The sequence below is a fragment of the Mytilus galloprovincialis genome, chromosome 9 (assembly GCF_965363235.1).
Source record: "Mytilus galloprovincialis chromosome 9, xbMytGall1.hap1.1, whole genome shotgun sequence".
In the NCBI taxonomy this organism is placed as follows: Eukaryota; Metazoa; Mollusca; class Bivalvia; order Mytilida; family Mytilidae; genus Mytilus; species Mytilus galloprovincialis.
The window spans coordinates 47,305,726-47,331,868 of record NC_134846.1 but is presented as its reverse complement, the minus strand read 5'-3'; the positions used below and the strand labels follow the sequence as shown (position 1 = coordinate 47,331,868).

The 26,143-nt window shown below is 32.2% G+C and overlaps 1 long non-coding RNA gene across 1 annotated transcript; it reads left to right on the top strand.

Moving 5' to 3' along the window:
* Nucleotides 1-2,603: 2,603 nt before the first annotated feature.
* LOC143046925 (uncharacterized) lies at nucleotides 2,604-8,197 on the top strand. Its single transcript, XR_012969312.1, has 5 exons — nucleotides 2,604-2,707; nucleotides 4,628-4,805; nucleotides 5,160-5,372; nucleotides 7,009-7,121; nucleotides 7,870-8,197. It is a non-coding gene; the product is annotated as an uncharacterized LOC143046925 (long non-coding RNA).
* The last annotated feature ends 17,946 nt before the right edge of the window (nucleotides 8,198-26,143 follow it).

Here is a 26,143-nt window from a genome sequence, read left to right as displayed (position 1 = left end):
GAAAAAGAGGAGGTGTTATAAGAGGTATGATATATGGGCTGAAAAATAGGAGCATTAACTCATCAGATGGACAAAAATACAAGTGGACGTGGACGATTTCAACTTCCCAATTATCAATTTCCCATTTCTTAGCAGTAACATATCCTCTGCCCCTTCGTATGGTGTTTACATATCACAATTGATACGTTATGCTCGTGCTTGTTCACACTATACGGACTTCATATACAGGAGTGTGCTCCTTACGCAGAAACTGCTCCAACAAAGTTATGAGGAGGACAGATTAAAATTGACACTCCGTAAATTTTATGGACACCATCACGAATTGGTGGATCCATACGATGTATCTTTGACCAAACTAGCTAAGGACATTTTAACCACATGGTAGATTGTTGTTTGTCATTATGTCTTCTAATCTTTTAATTACCAAACGTGACTTATTCCTGATTGTGACTGTTTTGCTGAGTGTGAATTCGCATTACTATAAGACGTGTTACGGTACTTGTCTATCCCAAATTCATGTATTTAGTTTAAATGTTTAATATTACATTTGTAGTTCTCATAGGATTTTGTCAAATGTGTTGACTTCTTTTCTATTATATTTATGTGTTATGGTAAATAATATTAATCACCGCATTCATTTATTAGATTTCATTTTGTTCAACGTAATCAGTGCGATAATTTACGTTTCAAGTGAGATTCAAAACAAACCGTACATAGCTTTATAATATAGTTAATTGCTGCCTTAGTTTGCTATTAATAAATATTGAAATGTGCATTGTTATTAAGTGCAATATCAGTATTTAGTTCAAATGTAATCTTGGGTCAGTCCTAGTTCTATCTTATTCATTCAAATGACGTCGTTTTTCATTTTTTGATGATCTGTTTTACAAATTCAAATGACGTCATCATTTTTTTGTCATTTTTTACAATTTCAAATATGACGTCACTTGGCGTTGTGGTTTAAACATATTCGGATGTGTCTACATATTGTGTTGCAAATGTCTTGTTATGTAATGTATTTCAGTTGTTTCCTGTAATTAGTTAATATTTCAGTTCTATCATGTACAGCTTTTGTTTATTAATTTCATAAATTTACTGTTTGCAAAAGTATAAATTATTCTAAATGATAAGGATGTTCTGGTAACTAACAGAAAACCCTGGCCGTTTTTGGCACAACTTTTTTAATCTTTTAGTCCTCGATGCTGTTCGACTTTGTGCTTGTTTCAGCTTTCAAACTTTTGTATCTGGGCATCACTAGTAGATCGTGTGTGGATAAAATGCACTTCTGGCGTATTAAAATTTTCAACTTGTTGCCTTTTGTTGGCTGTTGTTCGTGTGTTTCTTTGTCAATTGTATTCTACAATTTATTTATATTGTAGTCCTGTAGTGTTGAGTTGTCATCTTAATGTTATATTTCACATGGCTATAAAAGGGGAGGTTCGGCATGCCACAAAACCAGGTTCAACCCGCCATTTTTTTCTTAAAAAAATGTCCTGTACCAAGTCAGGAATATGGCCATTGTTATATTATAGTTCGTTTCTGTATGTGTTACATTTTAACGTTGCGTCGTTTGTTTTCTCTTATTTTTGAGTGTAAATTCACATTGCGATAAGACGTGTCACGGTACTTGTCTATCCCAAATTCATGTATTTGGTTTTGATGTTATATTTGTTATTCTCGTGGGATTTTGTCTGTTGCTTGGTTCGACTTTTTCAACTTGTTGTCCATGGATTTATGAGTTTGAACATCGGTATACTACTGTTACCTTTATTTGTTCCGTTTCTGTGTGTGTTACATTGTAGTGTTGTGTCGTTGTTCTCCTCTTATATTTAATGTGTTTCCCTCAGTTTTAGTTTGTTACCCCGATTTTGTTTTTGTCCATGGATTTATGAGTTTGAACATCGGTATACTACTGTTGCCTTTATTTTGGACCAGATGCAAAAAGGCCGAACGACACCAAGCGTTATTAAAATTAGGTTGACAGAACTGAAAAGGTATGCCTTAAAAGAATACAATTGAAATATTGACCCATATCGTAAGGGTAATGTATGCATCTCTCCTTCTTTTCCTCAACGGAAGACAAATGCTAAAAATAAATTGAAAAGGCATTTAAAGGCAAAAACGTCATAATGTTGTACAGACATTCCCAATGCAGCAAAAATTGTGTATTATATTTGTTTATTTTCCACTCTGTCTGGTTTTCAACTATATATAGCCAATCCAATGCACTTTAGTTTCTTTAAAATCGTAAAACATTCACAAGTTGGTTTCATTTTTGCTTGTGGCTTCCATTGATCCTGCTTTATATTTAGTTTTTAAAGGGTTGTCTTATGTCTATTACCGATTAAGTTTAATAAAAAGAAATGCAATATAAAGATATGATAAACTGGGTTGAACTTTTAGGATACAATGAGTGAATAAAAGAGATCATTTCTAAAAATGAGATCATCCCTGACACCATAGATACTTATATCGTGTCGAAAAACAATGGCAACATCATAAAATGTCTTGTGACTAGTGATAATTAATATGCCGGAACACTTCCTTTAAATTAACACAGTATTTTGTTGATATAAAAACCGATAGATTGATATTAGCAGGTTTACATACTCAAAATATTTTGAATAAATATTTGCATTGATGGAAATAGAAGTAAAAGTTTGGTTTTGTTTGTGTGTTTCATTTCGTTGCATACTACTATTATCATGTAAGTATTATTTTGAATTGAATTAAGTTCTCAAATAAAATTCATGTACTTGATGTTATGTATTACTTGTCTTCTCAGTACCTATGTTTTTGGTGAAACTTAAAGATAAATGTTTGTGAGACAGCTGTTCCCTTTTTGATTTTCTAATGACGTCCACATCATTTGGACTCTAGTGGAACACTATATCATAGGCTTTCGAACAACATCTTTTGATTTTATATACAAGTTATGCCGAAGGAAACTTATCAAATCAATAAATCAATTATAAATGTGTATAAAACATGTATGATGATGTACGATAATAAAAGAACACATACAAAAGGTCTTTCACAATTCTTTGTATGTGTCCGAACAGGTTTTTTTCGGAAGGGACATCTTTTATGTCGAAATAAAGGACAAAAAATTATGTTAACAACTAAAAAAGAGGACACATTTAAGATGGGTTTTTTTTTTAAATGATAATAAAAGATTTCAAAGACTTCGTTGAATTTGACAACCTATGCTATGATTTTATGATAATTATATATATCAATTTTTTTTCAATAGCCTCCGATTAAATTGAATAAATGTGATTTTTGTAAGCATGTCTGAACAACAACAACAAAATTTTTGAATTTAGAAATTGTGGCAGTTTTTTTCTATTGCGAAAAATGCGAAAGAGTTAAAATCTCAATAATTTAAACTTGCATTTTATTTTTTTAATATGAATTAAACAGGATTTTTCGCAGATCGCAAAAATATCTAAAATGACAAATTCACAATAATAAATGCACGCAATAATCTCTTATATATATATATATATATATATATATAATGAATCATCGCGTTTGAAATCAATCTTCTAGTTATTAATTTCTTAAATTTAATAAACAAGCTTGCACTTTGAAACAGCGATACAGATTGTGTCATTAGTTTAATTCGCTCTGTTTCGTTTCGCTTTATTTGGATTTGTTTTGTTTTGGTCTGGTTTTAATTCTGATTTGCTTTGTTTTTATTTTTTTTCGATTTACTTTGAAGTTTTAACTAGTAGAGTAAAACATGTATTAACGAGCTGCCAATGCCACTATAAGAAGGACAGGTTTCTGACAAAATGGTCGGTTAAAACAAGTTTCCAGATTACAGGAAGTGAATGGTTTTTGACGTCAAATAGTTTGCATATGTACATCTTTTGTCTCATTGTTAACCTTAATCTACAACAATAATGTTATTGTAATCGTTTTATTAAATGTTATGTCATGATTTGTGTGAAAAGAAAATAATATGAACACAACTATTCGTCATTGCCTTTTCAATATTTTATTACATGTATAATTAAGACACATTGTTGTGTTAGGGACTTTGTGTATACATATTCAGGTATAATCACAGAAGGAAAATTTTTGTTTTGATTCGAAGACAGATCCAAAGGTTATCCGTCGAAATGATAGAAAATTAATGTATACGTTGATTTATATAAAATAACTATTGTCTCTTCTTCTTGGCAATATAAGAATCAGAATATTCGGTTATATAGTTGTATCTCTCATAATGTCCTTTTTTAAAGAAATAAATTAACATCACATCGTATGTCCCAAAAGCTACTAGTAAACTGTCCGATAAAGACGTTTTTTGATACTAATATTTCAATCTAATAAATGGAAGAAGGTAGTGGTGTTTTTTTGTATTTGAAGTATATTTAAAATTGAAAATTAAACAGAAAGACCTCATTTAGACACACAACATTAAATCTATCAATTTAATTAGATGTTTTACTTTACTCTCAAGTCGGTGCATTTAGTTGACTCTTGCAGCAGTTCATTGAAACTTGAATCGTTTAGTTTCTTCAAAAGAATGACTTTCTTTCTGACAGGAAATAACTCCAAATTGCAAATTGTGATATTTAGAAAATAGTAAAGGTAATAATCTGAAATGTTTTTACAGCTTACAGTTGTGGAAAACTTTTATTTTCAAATCTCACTGCAATAATGGAATATGATGTTGGTACACACAATGTGGCTGTACTGTTAGAGCATGGCACAAATGCTGTGTTTGCCTTGGAATACGATTACAAGAACAGATACGTATACTTCCCAAGATACGATATTCATGATATAGTTCGGTATGAAAACTATTATTCTACTGATGACAAAAGTTAGGGAAACAAAGAACCAAAATGGTAAAATCACGTATAACGCAAATAAAAGCTGCTATCAAATGATACGACTTCTTTAAAAGGTGATATTTGGACCACTATATCCTACTTTAAAATATCCCTGTCTAAACAATGATTCAAGTTTTAATAAACCAAACGAACTGTAATGATTTAATTTATTCTGTGTTTGATGTAAATCTCTTTGTCTCTTTGACACATTCCCCATTTCCATTCTCAATTTTATAGTCTGGTAAATATTAATAAAAATAAAAGTAATCTAAATGAATTTCAGAAATTTCAGAAATTTTTTATTATTTATAGATTTTCGTATCCTTCAAGTAGCAGAACATTACAGATAGTCGTCCAAACAGAGAACTTGCCTGTAGGAATAACTGTTGATTCAGCCAATGATCATATCTATTGGATTAATCAATTTGGTAACACACTCTCAAGATGTAATCTGAACGGAACCAATGTGACTGTTTTTCGAACATTGAGTGAACCCTGGGTGATACGACTTGATGTTTCAAAAAGGTATTATGTTTGATGAAGACATTGGGCAAAAGGTGTAATACCACTATTGATTTTCCCCTTTTAGTCTTTGTTAAATTTGCACTTTTCAAAATATTGTGCATAATTTATCTTTGCTTCAAATAAAGAAATACTTGGCATGAGTAGAGTTTTACCCTGTCCAGTACTATAGAAAAAATTTAATAACATTTCATTGCATATAAGAAAATAACCATCACTGCATGTTACCAATCAAATTTGCACCTCTTTTAAACTATATACAAGCTTTAGTAACCATGTAACCTCAAGTTTCCAAAATATTCTATAGAAACCCCAAATAACAATATTAATATATGTGTATGATCCAGAAATGGTGTACTGCAATGAAATGTAGGATTCATTACCTACAACTGTCAAATTCAAAGAAATATTTTTTTCGACTTATTTTCAGATGTTACGTACTATGATTTGGTGGTATTACACCAAAAACTGAATAGAATATTGTATACAATTTGATGACCAGCTGAGCCCACCTTCGGTGTGTCGTTGTCTTGTTGTGTTGAAAATCCATTGTAGGCTTTGACTGTTTTCTGTGTTTCGTTTGGGTTTTTTTTCTTTTTGCGCTACAAAAGTCGTACTTTTTGAAAGACCCAAGATTTTTGAAAGACCCAAGAAAATATGTTACAAAAGTCGTACTTCCAGTAATAACCATGCTCCCCAATCACTGTTGATTGGAAAACATAGTTGGAAGGACAAATAGATTTAAATGTTGAAGATAATTGAAGAACAACATTAACATGCTTATTGATAAAATGTGCCAAATACTGCTAAGACCACACCAATTTGATTTGTAGTTTTTCGGACAAATCCTCCAAAAATATCGAGCTTAATAATTAAATTTTATTTCTTAAAAAAAAGTTTTTTTAGGCGAGTGCTCTTCAAATGAAAAGAGCGGTACCTTTTTTTTTTAAATGTACGATTTAAAATTTATGTACATTTTAAAACGGAGTTCTTTCATAGAAAAACTATTAAGCTTATCAAAAAATTCGTAGCGGTTGAACCAACGACACGTACCAAATTATTATAAGCATGTAAATCACAATACCCCCACCTTGTATTCGACCATTGGAACTCATAAATTTTCCCTCACACAAGAGTTCTGCTTGCGTGCCATTAAACTAACAAGGGATATAGAGTTTCGTCAAAATAAAATAATTCTCTGATTTTTTAACAAATTACACCATATACCGTATATATCAAAATCTTTGGATAACATGGTTCCTTAATAAAATTGAGAAAGGAAATGGTGAATATGTCAAAGCGACAACCACCCGACCATAGAGCAAACAACAGCCGAAGGCAACCAATGGGTCTTCAATGTAGCGAGAATTCCCGCACCCGTAGGTGTCCTTCAGCTGGCCCCTAAAATATGCATAATAGTACAGTGATAATGCCTTCCTACTTCGTACTTTCATTTTTTTTTTTACATTTTTAAGTTGAGCGTCTTTCGTAGAGGAAACTCGCTTCTGAAATACACAATTTTCGTCTTGATGATGACGAGTTACATTATAGTTTATTCATTCAATAACAACACATATATACACAAACACACATTTATCCTAAAACCTGATATTCTAAAGTTGACAAACTTTTTATTCAGGTGGATGTATATAGTTGAAGAGAATTTAGGAATATCGAAATCTAAATTTGATTTAGGTGAAAATCGGACCATTGTGAACTTTGTATCAACACCTGTTCGATGCATGCATATAGGTACGTTGTTACACGTTATCGTTGATTTAATGCTCATAAAATGATTTAATTTAGTATGTTGTTCATTACACGATACAACATTTATATTCACTTATGATCAATCCAAAAGTTTGTCAGAGAAAACCTTTTGAAATTGGTATAGTAGCAGACATTGTATATGAATGAATCAAAAGTTATGTCCTCAAGTTTACTTGACATATGTTTATTTACGGCTGTGTTTTTTTCCTGGTATAGAATAATAATTACATTAGATGTATGTTTCATTATAATACGTTATTCTGATTGGCTAACTAGTAATCTCGTGATATTCCTTAATCAATTGCATTACACAATGCAACTTTTCATTCATGATGACACGAGGTCTCACAATAAAGTGCACAGGTAAATGAAATAAAAACTTAATAAAAGGCATGTTTTCATGATCCTATAGGTAAAAATGTAATTATAAGTATTGAATGCTTTTTTTTTTTGTAACTTTATAGGGTTGTAAAAGCGTTGACCGTGCGCACATTTTTAGTATGAAGCGCTTCCGCTAATAAGAGTATAAATTGAAGGAAATACAAATGGTAAGATATATAAACATTTCTTTGTTCGTGACAATGATTTGTTTGCGTCCATGTTCTGACATCTGATCACAAAAAACGTTGAAAAATACACCCGATTTAAAAGCTATAATTGCAATACACTCATATATTAATGATGTAAGAATGAGTTCGATTGTTCCACCGTTTGTTTTCTCGTATTGTAGACTATGATGAAAACCGACTGTATTGGATTAATTATAATGGGGATATGAAATCAGCTAAGGACGATGGCTCTGATGTTCAAACAATCATTTCAACAAATGTTCGTAGATACTACTATGCAATTGGTGTCTTTGATAGTTACATATATTATACTATCAATAATCAGTTGTTTATGGTAACTAAAACACCTGGATTCACACCAACTGTTCTGTATAACGGTACCAGCTTGATTACCAGTATATTTGTATTTAATCAATCAGGTACTAGCAATAATAAAATGTTAATATTTTATAATTATCTGTTATAATTTATAATAACGTTAAACAATAAGCAACGTTATAAATCGACTTTGGTTTACAATTAAAAAAAGATAAGTATTAAAAAAGAACTCCAATGAAAATTCTAAACGGTAATGATTTAATCAAATGACAAAATCATATGCAAAACACAAAACAAACGAATGTTAAAAAAGGCAAAAGTAGTATACCGGTGTTCAAAAGTCAAAATAAAGGTCATATTCCTGACTTGGTAAAGACATGTCCTTATGTAGAAAATGGTAGATTTAACCTGGTAGTAAAACTAATACATGTAATAGTAACTCAAATTTCTTTTCTTGCTTTTTGAATATGCTTCAGTTATAAATGTGAGATAAAAGTCTATAAACAATGAAAGCAATCTAACATCATGTTTGCTTTTAAAAAAGGCAGTTTGAAAAAAAGAATTCCTTTGCACTCAGTTGTGAAGTGTCATATTTAAACACACGTACTTATAATATAGTTGAAGAGATTATATAAATATTGTGTTACATAATATTTTGTTTTCATATATTTAAATGTAGCTTATAATGTATTGCCGTTCTACATGTGTTTATTGTTTATCTATTTTTTTCATATTCAACTTTTACTTCGTATATAAATAGAATGTATATATTGTGAACAAAATGTGCATGTTTACTTTCATCCTAACGTTGCTTTCAATGCTTTGCATGCAAATTGCTTCACAAGTTGTATAGTGTCTTCTTAGATTTAACGTATCAAAATTGAACAATTTTTTATTTCATTACAAGTCATTATCTTAGGGTTTTTTTTCTTTCACTTCTTCGATATACTCATGTTACTCATTTTAAAGTCATTATTGATTCTATGAATTTTAATATCATAATTGCATATAGTTTATTACCTATCATTATTGTAAATGAAAAAGCAGTTCACAAGACTTTCGTTGAAAAAGTAATTATAATTTTAAAAACTGAAATTGTGGTTTATGAAATTGATCGACACATACACGAGGTAAGTAATTTTACATTTTCAATCTTTATCAATGAAATATTCTACTTCGTCCTATATCTTTTAAAATATTTTGGTATGATTGTCAAATAAGACAACTCTCCACAAGGGACCAATAGACAAACCGTTGATTGTTGGTTTTCTTGAAAAATAATTGATGCTTTTTTTAATCAATTTGATTAACCAAAGCTCTTTTTTGTATAGTCTTAGTTATCTTATTCAACATTCTATAAGTTATTTTCTTTTCTTAATCGTACAACGTGTAAAAATTATTCAACAAAATGAGAGGTGTGCAATTACTTTTTTTTAATTTTTATTGATGTAACTCAAGTATGATGCAACGACGTCAATACAGGTCTGACTTTAGGGTGGGATGTATGTACATCCATAGATTATTAAACATGGTTAAAGAGAGGCGATTATAGCAAAGGGACATTCAAGTGTATAAGTCGAAAATAATCTGCAACGCCATGGCTAAAAATAAATACCAACAGACAAACCGACAAACAGCAATTCACAAACCACAACATAGACAATTACAGACTGGGGAACAATAAGATCTCAGGTGCTCTGGAAGGGTAAGCAGATCCTGCTCCAAATGTGTTTCCGTCGTGTTGCTCATGTTAATTTATTTCGGTTGATAATTCGGTAGGTCACATTCAGGAAAAGGAAATGTGTTTATATTTATAACAATTGTGAAACAGACATTCCATATCGGGCAAGCAACTCGAAAATGAAAGAATATTATCTTCATTAATGTTTAACAAAAAGTAAAATCACACAAGTACAGAACTCAAACACATCAAACGAATGGATAACAACTGTCATATTCCTGACTAGTAATGGTCAGTGCAATGCATTTAATATTTTCAATAAAGCTTTGCATTTCATTTTTATATACTTTGTTTTAAATGCTTGCTACTACATTTTAGGAAGATATATTACAATTATTGTTTGGATGCCGACAACAATATATCGAAACAAGTTAAAAAATTCGCATGGTAAGTTCATATTCCTGTATAAACTGTAATCTAGCTAGTGAGTTAGATTCCCTTGTCTTTCACTGTTAAATAGCACACAACCATCAACTTTTCGTTTAAAATAAAAGAAGTATACCGTTGTTCAATAATCGTTAATCGATTTAACTGAAACAAATCTGCGTAACAAACCAAAATTCTTGGAAACACGTCAATTATAAGAGTTAAACAAGAATGTGTCCATAGTACACGGATGCCCCACTCGCATTATCATTTTTTATGTTCAGTAGACCGTGAAATTGGGGTAAAAACTCTAATTTGGCAATTAAATTAGAAAGATCATATCATAGGGAACATGTGTACTAGGTTTGAAGTTGATTGGACTTCAACTTCATCAAAAACTACCTTGACCAAAAACTTTAACCTGATCGAACGGACGGACAGACGGAAGGACGGACGGACGGACGCACAGACCAGAAAACATAATGCCCTTCTACTATCGTAGGTGGGGCATAAAAAACAAAACAACAGAAACAGCTGCTACAAATACACACGACAGAAAAATAGATGTAATCGAGTTATATTTCATTGTTTTTCATTTTCTTTTTATGTAAAGCTTGTTGTTCCGAATCATAAATATTATTCTAAAAAAAATATTTTTTTATAATATATATTGATAAGATTTACAAGTATTTGCCAATTTAGAAATGCGATTTTTGCATTCGACACTGTAACAAAATAGCTTTACCATTTGGAACAGCCAAGCTTTCTGAGAAAAGCGATATAACTATGAGAGACATCAAAACAGCTGAATACTACGGAGTATTTTTTTTTTTTATCTCAAAGTCGAATATACGATATCCAATGATATGCGATTGACAACCAGCTTTGTATCGCCACTTGTGTACAGGAGTATTTTCAAATCGTGTCTTTTCTTTTAAACTTTAAGAAAGTTAACAATAACGTTTGCTGGGTGTTTTGATAACTTTTTATTAAATATCTACCTGATAAAGTTGATGGTCATCATGCTGGTAGCTGCACGATTTTTTCTATAGTGTTTTATTTTCGACATATGATCTTGATAGGGTTAGATAGATTGTTGTAACGTGATACGGATTAACTTAATCGCAATATTATGACTGCACCTGTGTCGGGTTCTCATGGACACGACTAAATCAGTTTGGTAGTCTGTATAGTCATAAATCATAGTTCATACTCTGTCTCTAAGGGTTCGGATTCACTATTTGCTAAATTAAGTGACATTATTGTTAAGTGATAATTTAAATTATGTTTCCAGAAACGGACGAGAATCACATTCCCGCCTTATAGAGAACACGTCACTTATGCTCGGAGAGAAGCTCGGAAAGATGATCGGATATGGCTCTCAGCTTGCGTTTGTGTACTTACGGCGAGACTTTCGGCTGTGAAAAAGACAGGGCTTTTGTTTTAACAAGTAATGAACCCTTTATTTATCATACTTTTCTGATTCATTTCATTACCTATTCATTTTGAACTTGAAACAAATATGATCAAGTATAAACATGAGTGAGTTGGGATATTCAATTTAAATAAGATTGATTTAATAAAAATAAAAGCATATGGTAACGACTCTGATTAGGTTAATATACAATTATATATAACCAAAAAACATATAATATTATATGGTCTCCGATAATATACAAAATAAAACACATACATACATTTCCACTTCTATAAATATCACATTATTCAGTAAGCAGTTTAACCTTTTCAGTCGAAACCCAACGAACTGTGGAGAACAGGTATTCATTAATAATAAAAGACAATCTGTATTGTATAAGCGACTAATTAACACGGAAGTAAAATAAACAACACAAGGCATATGCATAATGGTGAGTAAACACAAAACTAATATATTATAATACACATGATAAAATATCCATATGTCCTTCCTTCCTGATGCTTTTTGTGTCGGACGCTATAATATTTAATCCTAGTATCTATGATGAGTTAATTTATCAGTATACAAGTTATCTGCTCTTTTGTCGGGTTGTTGTCTCTTTGGCATATTCCCTATTTCCATTCTCAATTTTATAATATTCATTAAGTGTACCATGAGCTAATACGGGACAATTAAACTGCTGATGGCGATTTCCTCCCCGAGGGTATCATCAGTCCAGTATTCGACACTTCTGTGCTGACATGAATTATCATTGATATGGTCATAATTATAAATATACTGTCTACAAGACTTTGATTTTTTTTGTAATGTTTAAGATGTTATACCACAGGGAAAGATTATCATAGCTGTATTTGGCAATAACTTTCGGAATTTTGAGTTTTAAAAGCTTCAACTTTAACTTCGTACTTTATTTGGCTTTTTTTTTAACTTTTAGTTATTTAAGCGTCACTGGTGAGTCTTTAGTCTTTGAAGCGCGCTCCATGTCTACAAAATTCTGATCGTTGTAACTTTGATGAGTGTGTTTACCATTTTCTTTATAACTGCTTAAATGACACACACAATTTTTTTTTTAAGTAAGTTTTTAGACACACCCCTGAGTTCTGTCGCAAATACCGGTTTTTAAATCTAATTAATTGAGATTTCCTCATTAAATTACCCTTGTAGTTGAAACCCAAATGTCAAGTTCAAATAAAGGATAGATTGTTAAATCAAGCGAGGATACCACGCGTGTTCTTGTTTCCTGCTTTTCTGGTTTTTAGGAAGGTAAAACTAGTTTCATTCTTTGAAATATTTGAAAATACCTGTATATGTAGGGAAATGTTCTAACCTTTAATGGTGACTCACTAACGTAGATAGCGACGCATGCAGTGTAACTTTTTTGATTTGTGTGCCTCGTTAAGGATATAAAATTATAAAACCAAAATAGCTGATCATTGCATTTAACCATAAAAAAAAACATATAATAGTCTTACAGAAATGCCATCAGTGAAAATAACACCTGATAAATTGCATGTGACTTTTCTCTCGGTATTTTTGTTGTTTAAAGGATCTGGGATGATGACCATAATCTGTCTATATACAGGCTCAAAATTACTTAAAGCCTAGACAATAAGTAGATACTTATATCTAAACTACATTTTGAAGGAATAAAAACATGAAAGAACAGTGACAGCCAACGTCAATAAAATTGGCTTGATCCTGTCCCAAGTCAGGAGCCTGTAATTCAGTGGTTGTCGTTTGTTTATGTGTTACATATTTGTTTTTCGTTCATTGTTTTTATATAAATAAGTCCGTTAGTTTTCTCGTTTGAATTGTTTTACATTGTCTTATCGGGGCCTTTTATAGCTGACTATGCGGTATGCGCTTTGCTCATTGTTGAAGGCCGTACGGTGACCTATACTTGTTGATGTCTGTGTCATTTTGGTCTCTTGTGGACAGTTGTCTCATTGGCAACCATACCACATCTTCTTTTTTATATATTGATGAAGGCAGATATACCATTTGGACGTTTACAGCAGTTAACATATTGACTTCTCAACGGTTGCTGCTATTTATATTCACAAATGGATTTACAATTGTAACCTTTAAAAATACTAAATCAATTCAGTAAATAACAGGGTCTGGTTACCCTCAGATCAACCTCGGTTTTATTGGGTTCTACTTGTTCAGTTATTAGTTTTTTATGTGTTGTTTTGTAGACTGTTGTCTTTTAACGTTTTTTTGCCACGGTTTTGTCGGTTTCTCTACATCTTTTGATTCTCCTTTTTGTATCTCCCGCCTTCTTTTTATACTGTTAGAACTGTCTGCTATGGATTACAATTTTTGGTTGAATGTTTAGATAAAATGATTATAAAAATTAGTTGAAATCTTCTTCTTGCTTGGTTTCTAACATGTTCAGAATATCGGGTTTGCAATACACCAAAATATAAATAAATACAAACAATAATATATTATGCTTCAGTAATTTAAAGGAAGCTGAGAGAATGTATTAATAAAAATTTTTGATATTCTTATTCTGATATTGATCACTTTTAGTATTTGCATACCACTCGCATACCTTAATTCTAAATTTCGGAAAGGGCAACTCGAATAAATGACAAATAAATCAGAATAGAAAGAAAAAGGATCAAATGTACTTATAAATGCTATCATCGTTATATTTTAATGTAATTTTGTTATTTTAAAGCCGAGGAAAACAGAAAGACTAGATATGGATATGATGGAGACGCAGGGAATGGTGACATGATGTTAGAAACTCTAGAAAATCAGGTGCCTGAGATTAATGACATAATGTCGACCAATGAAATAAAGAGAGAGGGTCAATTAGAGGATCTAGAATCTAATGCTCGAATTCTATCAGAAAAGAGGGTAAATAAATCATTGTAACTGATAGTTTAATTTGATACATATGTTACAGGAAATTTTAATTTAGACATTTTGTAAAATGCCTAAAAAAATTTAGCATTTTCTAAATCTATATATTGGCTATTTGTTCGGGGACTTTAAGTAATACCCAGAAAAATTGAAGGGTATTTTACAAAATGCCTTTCAGTGAACTATTTTCTACAATGAAAAGTTCAAAAACTGAACTGTTAAGCGTATAGAACAGCACATACATTTTAGCTCTGATAATAACTAAATTTTGACGCTTGCATTTATATAGATATAATAATCAAAAATGAATTAATTGAAATATTTAGAATTCCCACACGTACTGCACATGAAAATTATTTATTATTTTATACAATATTTGGAAGGCATGTTATGTTGCCTTTTGTCCTTCGACTGGTTGAAATGGGTTTTTCTTTTAATATACCAATACTTTATTTGGTTTTAATTTTATTTTTGCAGACTGTCGAATTCGAATGTTTAGAGCTGGCAGTAAAATCTAGAATGAAAGCTAGAGAGGAGTCTTTAAAGGTGAATTATATTGTCGGTGGCACTATAGTAGCTGTAATAGTACTTATTATCTCTTTCTATGTTTTTCATCGAAGTGGTTTGTTGAGCTACATCTGAAGTGATACGCATTGGAGCATGAGTTGTGATCATAAAGAAAGTATTTAGAAAGTACACCAACATAGAATACATCGCAAACAAATATAGTGGGCGAAATAATTCATATTTATAAACAAATTGGGTTCATTCGCCCAAATGAATCATAATAAATTAATAACCCTTTTTGATTATGATATCCCGGATTTCAACAATTTTTTATATTGTGGGGATTTTTTACCCAGTTAAAATGAAACCGCTATTTTTTTTTTTTTGTGAGCAACTTTTCTGAATACCAGACTGCTAAAACAAGATTGGTAAATGTACTTAGGAAAATGGTTGTTTTCATATGATTAATAAAGAAAATTGTCCACTTCTTAGAAAAGCCATTTCCTAAAGTTGTGAGTATTGATCTAAATGTTTTAGTGCAATCCAAAATTAAAAATTTTCGCACTGTGAATTTATATCCCATTTTGGGATATAGATATACGAACCAACAAATTGGTTATTAACTTATTAACACCAATTTGGAAAAGTGGTACCAACTGGCTTAATGTGATTGGGTTTTTGTCGTCTTGATAATTCGTGAGATTAGCCAAAAGATAATACGTAAACACTCATACAAGAAATAAAGCACAAAAAACACAGTATGCTTAGCCTACAAAAGATAATGTGTGTGATTTTTATTTTTATTACTTATTGTAATTTACTTGGATATTTAACTAAGTACTATTAAATATTTTTCTTTGACATGACTTCTGTGAAATTTGTTTATAACTATTGAGTACCTTTTGAATTTTCAAATTGAAATGCAGAGCCTAGTCAAAACAGATGTATTTAACTCATTTGTATATATCACCAAAGTTTGTTTTTATGATAGTTAATGAGTAGATAATGTGTGCATGACATGCTTCTTTTTGATAACTTAGCTATTCGTTGTTATAACGTTTTAAAATCTTTAGACTTTTATGATACATGTATTGTTGTTGTTGTTATTGATTTTGGTAGGCGTCTTACTTATGTAGTAATTGCGCCTTAAATTCATATAACATAAATATTATGTATATAAACTTTCAGACCTTTGTTTATATTTAGTATTACGTTTTGGCGAGTAATTATATGAAACTTTGACAAACATGGTTGACTGAGTTTCTAAGAGAAGTATTTATATGTAGAGAGAAAAAAACAGAAAGTACATGTAATAGGAAAATGACAAAAAAAGCAAATGATAGTTCCTAATGAAATGTACATTATTAATTAATAGGTATCATAAAATTGTTCTGAAATTTTATCTGGTTGTTCACCTTTGTGTCGTCTGTGATATACTTACAAAAGAATATTTAGAAACATATAACAAGACATGTTCTAGTTAAAAGCTACCAATGTAAGGACGTCTCCCACGATTGATGTAGCAAATAAATAATCCTGAAGTAAGGTTAGGTTGAAGTTTGCGTCAATTTTTTCCAAAACAAATCAAAAGACAGACTGGTATTTAATGATTCCTCCTTCCCTGACGAGAAAAAAAAACACTGCTGTCATTGAATGAGAAATCACCCCTCAATCGCCTATTTAGATATATATTTACATGCACACGTATAAAAATTGCGGTTTATATCAAACGCAATCATAGGTTTGAACGTAGTTTTCAATTAAGACTTGTTTATATTTTTTTCGTTTGGGATTGTATATTAAGAACCATTTTGTTACATCTTGTGATCAATTTTATTTGGCAACCGCCAATGGCAGTCAGCAGGGTTAAAATACATCAGTTGTTCGACCTGTTAGTCAAATGCGTTTTGTTTTAATATACTTTTTCACTTTTTTGGTCTTTTTGAAAATGTTGTTTGTGCTGTATGTAGACCCTTCTTCAACGAAATTTGTTTTACATGCACACGTATAAAAATTGGGGTTTTTATCCAACGCAATCATAGGTTTGAACGTAGTTTTCAATATAGACTTGTTTATATTTTTTCGTTTGGGCTTTTATCATATTTTCCCTCCGGTTTATCTGATCCGTTCATCCTATATTGACTCTTAAAATTCAAGAGTCTTTCTTAAATTGAGGGTAAATTATATGGCTTTCCAAATACCATTTCGATTCCTAACATCACTGAAGAGACATTTATTGTCGAAATCCGGACATGGTGTACAAAAAATATATTGACACCTTATGTTTGTGGCATAACATCTTAGCCACAAGTTAATTGTTTTCTGTTTATGTTAAACTTATATTAAGATCCATTTTGTAACATCTTGTGATCAATTTTATTTGGCAATCGCCAATGACAGTCAGTAGGGTTACATAACATCAGTTGTTCGACCTGTTAGTCAAATGCGTTTTGTTTAAATATACATTTTTTACTTTTTGGTTTTTAAAAAATTGTTGCCTGTGCTGTATTTAGACCCTTCTATTACGAAATTTGTTTTACATGCACACGTATAAAAATTGCGTTTTTACCCAACGCAATCATAGGTTGGAGCGTAGTTTTCAATTTAGACTTGTTTATAATTTTTCGTTTGGGCTTGTATCATATTTTCCCTCCGGTTTATATGATCCGTTCATCCTATATTGACTCTTAAAATTCAAGAGTCTATCTTAAATGGAGGGTAAATTATATGGATTTCCAAATACCGTTCCGATTCTTACATCACTGAAGAGACATTTATTGTCGAAATCCGGATCTGGTGTACAAAAAATATATTGACACCTTATGTTTGTGGCATAACATCTTGGCCACAAGTTAATTGTTTTCTGTTTAGTATTAAATTTATATTTAGATCCATTTCTATACATCTTGTGATCAATTTTATTTGGCAATCGCCAATGGCAGTCAGTAGGGTTAAAGAACATCAGATGTTCGACTTGTTAGTCAAATGCGTTTTGTTTAATTATTCTTTTTCACTTTTTTGGTCTTTTTGAAAATGTTGTTTGTGCTGTATTTATACCCTTCTACAACGAAATTTGTTTTACATGCACACGTATAAAAATTGCGGTTTTTATCCAACGCAATCATAAGTTTGAACGTAGTTTTCAATTAAGACTTGTTTATATTTTTTCGTTTGGGCTTGTATCATATTTTCCATCCGTTTTATATGATCCGTTCATCCTATATTGACTCTTAAAATTCATGAGTCTATCTTAAATTGAGGGTAAATTATATGGCTTTCCAAATACCATTTCGATTCCTAACATCACTGAAGAGACATTTATTGTCGAAATCCGGACCTGGTGTACAAAAAATATATTGACACCTTATGTTTGAGGCATAACATCTTGGCCACAAGTTAATTGTTTTCTGTTTAGTATTAAACTTATATTAAGATCCATTTCGTTATATCTTGTGATCAATTTTATTTGGCAATCGCCAATGGCAGTCAGCAGGGTTAAAGAACATCAGTTGTTCGACCTGTTAGTCAAATGCGTTTTGTTTAAATATACTTTTTCACTTTTTTGGTCTTTTAAAAGTTGTTGCTTGTGCTGTATTTACAACCTTCTATAACGAAATTTGTTTTACATGCACACGTATAAAAATTGCGGTTTTTATCCAACGTTTGACCGTAGTTTTCAATTTAGACTTGTTTATAATTTTTCATTTGGACTTGTATCATATTTTCCCTCCGGTTTATACACTCAAATGCAGTCAACTTTAGCGAAAGGTCCTACGACACGATCAGTGAACAAAACTTAATTGGATCAACACGTAAAGAAACGATCATTGTCATTGGTCGCTTCCAACCTGATTCGACCTACAAGCTCTGAAACCCCGCCCAGACACACATGCTAACAACGCACATGATAAACATAGCAAGAGTTTTGTGAATGAATCAATGGGTGTTATGTGTATTTGTTTACACATATGATCGGGATTTTCCCCTACAGTTCTAGTTATAATGTGTAAATTTTATTATTGTATAAATATTGTTCAAGTCTTTTGTTTTACGTTTGATCAATGTTCTATCTTTTCACGGCGTCACGGAGATATAAAGTCAATTAGATCCCATGCACATGCTGAGGCAGATCCGGCCATTTTCAAAAGGTGTGAGGTTTGTTTGGGTTTTTTTTAATTGTTTTTTGGGGTTGGGATCATACAATAGGACAAATTGGTGTTCCAACCAGTCCATACGTCTCCATTTAAAAACAATGATCGTCAATGTATTCGCCACTGACTATTATTTTTGTTTTTAAATGTTTAAAAAGGAAGAAAATAACGTCAATGATAAATAACGACAAAAATAAACAAAAACCAAAAAAACTGTCCAAGGTACAAATTCAATCAGAAAGAAAAGCATCAAAAAACTAACTAAACCAAACGCTCCACGGAAGGGATGGATGTCATATTCCTGACTTGGTGCTGCATGATACCGACCTGGTTTTATTAGCTAGTTAAACATCTCAAATTTGCCATTCGACTTTAGATAATTGTCTTTACACTATGTCAAGCTATGCAACGTTCAAATGAATAAAAGTTGTCGACAAACTTAAGAGGAACTCTTAAATTATTCCACAATTAGAAGAACAATACATGATGGTTGTCTTCTGACTGTTCGAAAAATGTGTCCGGCTTAGTTGACTTTGAACCAAATGGTGTATATTATATATATTGGTGTTACCAATTATACGTATATCAAATGCATCTGATTTTATGCCCTTTATGGGCCTTGTTATTTGAGAAATAAAAAAAAATCTATTCTATTCTATTCTATTCTATTCTATTCTATTCTATTCTATTCTATTCTATTCTATTCTATTCTATTCTATTCTATATGTCGGTCTAGTACACTACATGCACTTCGAATTTGTGTATTAAATTTCATCGGGTATGAGAAATGTTAAACTTCAGTGTCAACAGCAAAACCAACATGTAACATTTGACAAATAATAAAAAAGCAAACAAAACATGTTTTAACCCCGCCAAATACTATTTGTATGCGCCTGTCCAAATCAGGAGCCAGGATTTAGTGGTTGTCGTCTGTTGATGTGTGGCATATTTGTTTTTTTTACATTAATTTGGTCATTAGAGTTCTTGTTTGAACTACATTTGTCATTTCGGGGCCTTTTGTATCGGACTATGCGGTATATGCTTTGCTCATTATTGAAGGACGTAATTTCTTTGTCATTTGATCTCTTGTGGAAGAGTCGCGTCATTGACAATTATACCACATCTTTATATGTACCAAATATCAGGCGCTTTTATCAATTGTTTGTTGTAAATATGTGACAAATGCTAAACATCAAAACATTATAGCTAGTATCATGTATTTCTTTTTTTACCTTGTTAGATGTATAAATGTTTTACTTGTGCATTGATTTGGTTCGTAAAGACGGAACACTATATATCTGGTCATTGCTATTCTTTTCGCAACCAATTCGCAATTCATCACACCGTGGCATAGTATGCTACGGGTTTCGTTTTACTGTTAAAAACCATGTTTTTGTTCACATCTTTTTGTGTCCATATAAAATTGAGAATGGAAATGGGGAATATGTCAAAGAGACAACAGCCCGACCATAGAACAGACAACAGCAGACGGTCACCACCAGGTCTTCAATGCAGCGAGAAATTCCCTCACCCGGAGGCGTCCTTCAGCTGGCCCCTGAACAAATATATATACTAGTTCAGTGATAATGAACGCCATATTAAACTCCAGATGCTTAGGACTTGGGACGTGAATAGTTTTCTCATTAACAATCATGCACATTGCAAATTTCACTAGTGAGGGTAGGGGAGGAAAATGAACTTCCATTAAACGACGTGTCATGCCCCAGGTTTAGAATTGAAAATATAAATAACACAAAATTGCCGAAAATAGGCCCTGGTGGTTATAGTTATTTTGGCCTAACAAACTGTACGGCAAGGGTTTTACTAATTGTTGATGGATTTGTTCATATATATAAAAAAAGTCTTTTTATCCGATGGAGAGATGACCCATTTACAATCATACTACATCTCCATATTTGTACATTACGGACCGAACATTCGAAATGCATCAGGGGCATTATTAACGATTTCGCTTTGCTTGGTAAGAACTGAAGTTGCCCCAGACAGGATGAAAACTTTTATATTGCCGAACAGACTACGAAAAGGACTTTGCCAAATGTTGAAATCCGAGCCAGACATTTTTTATTGTGGTGGGGTGGGGTTCTATCGATAGTTGTCTCTTAACAATAATACTGCATCTCTATCATCGGATGGTTTCACCCAACAAAATGGAGTCAATTGTGGGAATAATTTTCAGCCCGCAAGGTAACTAATGGTAATCTCCTAACAAAAAAACCGGCAATAAAACTGTTTAGAAAATTAGAAAATTAAAAACAAATTTTAATAATATGTAGCACCAACGTCTTTATGGTTAATCATATGTCTGATACATAAAGAACTCCGTGATGTCAATATTACTGAGATTTGCATTTTCAAAATAATTAAATCCAAATTATCATTGTTTAAACTTCAACTGATCAACCTTTTTTTAACGTTCTGATTATCCGTTTTAATGCACATGAATACCATCTTGATACAGCACAACATGAAATTATGTCTTTCTGAACTAAAAATAACTGAAAGCACGAAAAATTGCAATTTCGGAGTTGAACTAAGAGTATAATAAAAATGTTAAATATTCTACAGTTTTCGCTTCTTTGGAGGTAAACAGGCAATGTACTCCGACTCATCCTCAAATGCATCAGGACCTACTGTGTCCATCTCAATTACCCAAAACTATGGGACTGTGTCGGACTAAACAGTCATCGGCAAAGAAGACCCTCCTGCCATTCTTCTTTGGTTCATCATTAATGGCGATGCATTAAACTGAAACGGCATTGGCATTGGTCCCATCGGATAATATCCATATGTTGGCATATACTGTACGGGAGGAGCACAGGAAGTTAATGTTGAACTAGTTGTAGTAGTTGTTGTAGTTTGATGGGTCTTAAAATTTTGAAAACTCGACGCCTCTCCTCCATAAATCTCTGGATTAGATTCTTTGGTTTTTCTTTTGATCCGTGATTATCTTTTTGATACTTCTCCAAAATTTGACCAAAACACCTGGCAGCCGAGTCCAAATCTTTAGGTATAATACCTCGGTAATGTTTATCCAAAATTGCAATGTCAGGATGAATTGCACCCATGGAAAGTTGTCTTAAACCAAAACTTCCTACCGGATAGTATTTATCTGTGTTTGTGTTTACAAGATGAGGTAACACTTTACTGAAAAATGTGTCTCATGTGTTCTCATATGTTTTCTTTTTTAAATGAAGGTTTTGTTTCACCTTCTCAAGATCCTTGGTTATATTTTTGACTGTTGTAAATGTGTCGTAAAACTGCTTTTTCTCAACATCGTGCTTGTCAAAATCATTACACATCTGTGGACCTTCGCAAACTCCAAGTTCGCAATTCCGCTTCGTATGTCCTAGTCTCATGTGACACTGTCCACACTGAGATTTAGTTTTGTCAATTTTTAAATTTGGATTGGTGAACTTTTTCTCCAAAGACTTGAGGTGGTCTTTAGCGCTTTCAAACTCCACACTTGTAACATGAACTTCATCTTCTAGCTCATCAATCAACAACTGTAATGGAGATCTGTACACACTTTTTCGTAACTGACGCTTACAATCGGACTCAAGTGCTTCCACAGGATTTCTGCTGGATTCGAATAAGCATTTCGGTTCCATAAGATCTCTCTTATCTGTTGAAAAACCACTAACTTGTGGAGAGCATCCGTCAAAAATTCTCAATTTCATCCGTCTCATGTATGTTCCTTCGATCTCCCTTGTGCATCTATATATAAACGCTTCCGATATACACGTATCACTAACAGCAATTATCCAGTTTTCCTCATCGTCGAGATATTGGATTCCAAATATTTTCCCTACTTAGCTAGGTATCCGACACTGAATGTAACTTTTTAATTCCTCATACGTGCATGGAGTTTCTGGAATATTGAACTTTCTTATTTTCCCAGGCCCATACGTTACTTGAACTTGTGTCGTTGTCCATGATCAAGATCTTTGTTCTGTGTCTGAAACTCGTGCATCCCAAGCTAAATTCGGTTACGTCTATTTCTAAACATCAGGTTATTTAAGCTTCATACATGTTAAATGAACTGCTATAGTTCATCAGTTTACTAAATCTCCTCTTTTGGACGATACCAGTGGGCTTTTTTTGTTTTTTGAAAGGTGAGCTTTACTCACTTTCCGTATACTAAAGTTATATGAGGGTGTGGATGAGGTTTACAAAACAGAAAATTATAATATTAAAAACTGCAAGACAAGAGTATAAAATAAGAAAGAAGGATTAGAGAAAAATTAGTGAAAGTAGATATATAATAGCGAATCTATAAAGAATACAGAAAATTACCTCAAACGTGAATAATGAAACACAGAAATAAAAGACCCACATTCAGACCCTTTTAAATTGTTTTAGTAAAACAGTTGTGAGGAACAATGTATTAACATATTTATGGATTTCATAAAATATAGATAAAAAAAAAAACAAAAATCACATTTGAGCAAACATTTTTAGCTCACGTGGCCCGAAGGGCCAAAGTGAGCTTTTGCCATCACTTGGCGTCCGTCGTCGTCCGTCGTCTGTCGTCGTCTGTCGTCGTAAACTATTTCAAGAATCTTCTCCTCTGAAACTACTAGGCCAAATACTTCCAAACTTTAACTGAATGTCCTTAGGGTATCTAGTTTATAAATTGTATCCGAAGTTTTGATTTATCAACAAACATGGTCGCCATTGCTAAAAATAGAACATAGGGGTCAAATGCAGTTTTTGGCTTATAACTCAAAAACTGAAGCATTTAGAGCAAATCTGACGGAGTAAAATTGATTATCAGGTCAAGATCTATCTGCCCTGAAATTTTCAGATGAATCGGACAACCCAATTGTTGGGTTGCTGCCCCTGAATTGGAAATTTTAAAAATAAATCAACATGACTGAAATGATCAGTTGACCCCTTTAGGAGTTATTGCCCTTTATAGTCAACTTTTAACCATTTTTCATAAATCTTAGTTATCTTTTACAAAAATCTTCTCCTCTGAAACTACTGGGCCAAATTAAACTAAACTTGGCCACAACCATCATTGGGGTATCTAGTTTGAAAATTGTGTCCGGTGACCTGGCCAACCAACCAAAATGGCCGCCATGGCTACAAATAGAACATAGGGATAAAATGCAGTTTTGGGCTTATAACTCAAAAACCAAAGCATTTAGAGCAAATCTGACATGGGTTAAATTGTTTATCAGGTCAAGATCTATCTGCCCTGAAATTTTCAGATGAATTGGACAACCCATTGTTGGGTTGCTGCACCTGAATTGGTAATTTTAAGGAAATTTTGCTGTTTTGGTTATTATCTTGAATATTATTATAGATAGAGATAAACTGTAAATAGCAATAATGTTCAGCAAAGTTAGATTTACAATAAGTCAGCATGACCGAAATGGTCAGTTGACCCCTTTAGGAGTTATTGCCCTTTATAGTCAATTTTTAACCATTTTTCGTAAATCTTAGTAATCGTTTACAAAAATCTTCTCCTCTAAAACTACTGGGCCAAATTAATCCAAACTTGGTAACAATCATCTTTTGGGTATCTAGTGTAAAAAATGTGTCGGGTGACCCGGCCATCCAAACAAAATGGCTGCCACGATTAAAGTAGAACATAGGGGTCAAATGTCAAAAACCAAAGCATTAAGATCAAATCTGACTGGTTGAATTGTTTATCAGGTCAAAATCTATCTGCCCTGAAATATTCAGATGGATCTGACGACACGTTGCTAGGTTGCTGCCCCTAAATTGGTAATTTTAAGGAAATTTTGCAGTTTTTAGCTCACTTTTCCTAAAAGGAAATGTAAGCTTTTATCATCACTTGGCGTCCGTCGTCGTCTGTCGTCGTTAACAATTTTTCAAACATCTTCTCCTCTGAAACTACTGAATGGATTTGGATGAAACTTAGCATGATTGTTCCTTAGATTATCCTACACAAAGTTTGTGCTTCGATTTTTGATCCGTCAAAAAACATGGCCGCCGTTACTTAAAATAGAACATAGGGGTCAAATGCAGTTTTTGGCTTATATCTCAAAAACTAAAGCATTTAAAGCAAATCTGACATGGGGTGAAACTATTCATTAGGTCAAAGATCATTCAGCCCTGAAATTTTCAGATGAATCAAACAACCCATTGTTGGGTTGCTGCAACTTAATTGGTAATTTTAAGGAAATTTTGCAGTTGTTGGTCATTATCTTGAATATTATTATAGATAAAGATAAACTGTAAACAGCAAAAAGGATCAGCAAAGTAAGATCTACAAATAAGTTAAAATGACCAAAATTGTCAATTGACCCCTTAAGGGGTTATTGTCCTTTAATGACAATATTTCACAATTTGTTCATCATATTTGCTAACTTTAAAAAATCTTCTCCCCTAAAACTACTCAACCAAATTCAACCAAACTTCATTTGAATGATTAGTAGGGTGTATACAATAAAGTTTGTGTTTTATTTTCTATTTCATCAAAAAACATGGCTGAAGTCATTGTTTACCAGGTGAGAGATTCAGGCTCTTGAGAGCCTCTTGTTTAATCACAAAGTAATATCTGAAAAAGGGCAGTCGAAACCAACGAACTAAATCGATAAGTAGAACAAAAAGGGACAACACCATTGGCCCGATATAAAAAGTAGGAAAATACAAAAATCCACCCCTTTTCTCCCGAAAATAACAGATTAAAGAACCACCATTTCATTTAAATTTAGTTATACAATTCTTTAAATTTTTTTTAAAGCAGTTGCATAGTCCGAAAAATATATAATTATTATAAACACATTTGCAACCAAAAGTTCATTGGTAAATAGTTATTTCCCTTTCTGTTAACCTAAACGTAATTAAATCCATTTATGATTTTTTTTTAACCCCATAAGATCAGTCATTTTTTTTTTGCGAAAAAAAGAATAGAAAACAGTTACCCATGTATTAACCCGCCGAAATTATTTAACAAAGCCAATCGCATACATCCATAAACAAGCTATTTCGCGTTCACTTAATAGTTGGCGCATTTCTGAATCGATTGGCGGAACCTTATAATAAAA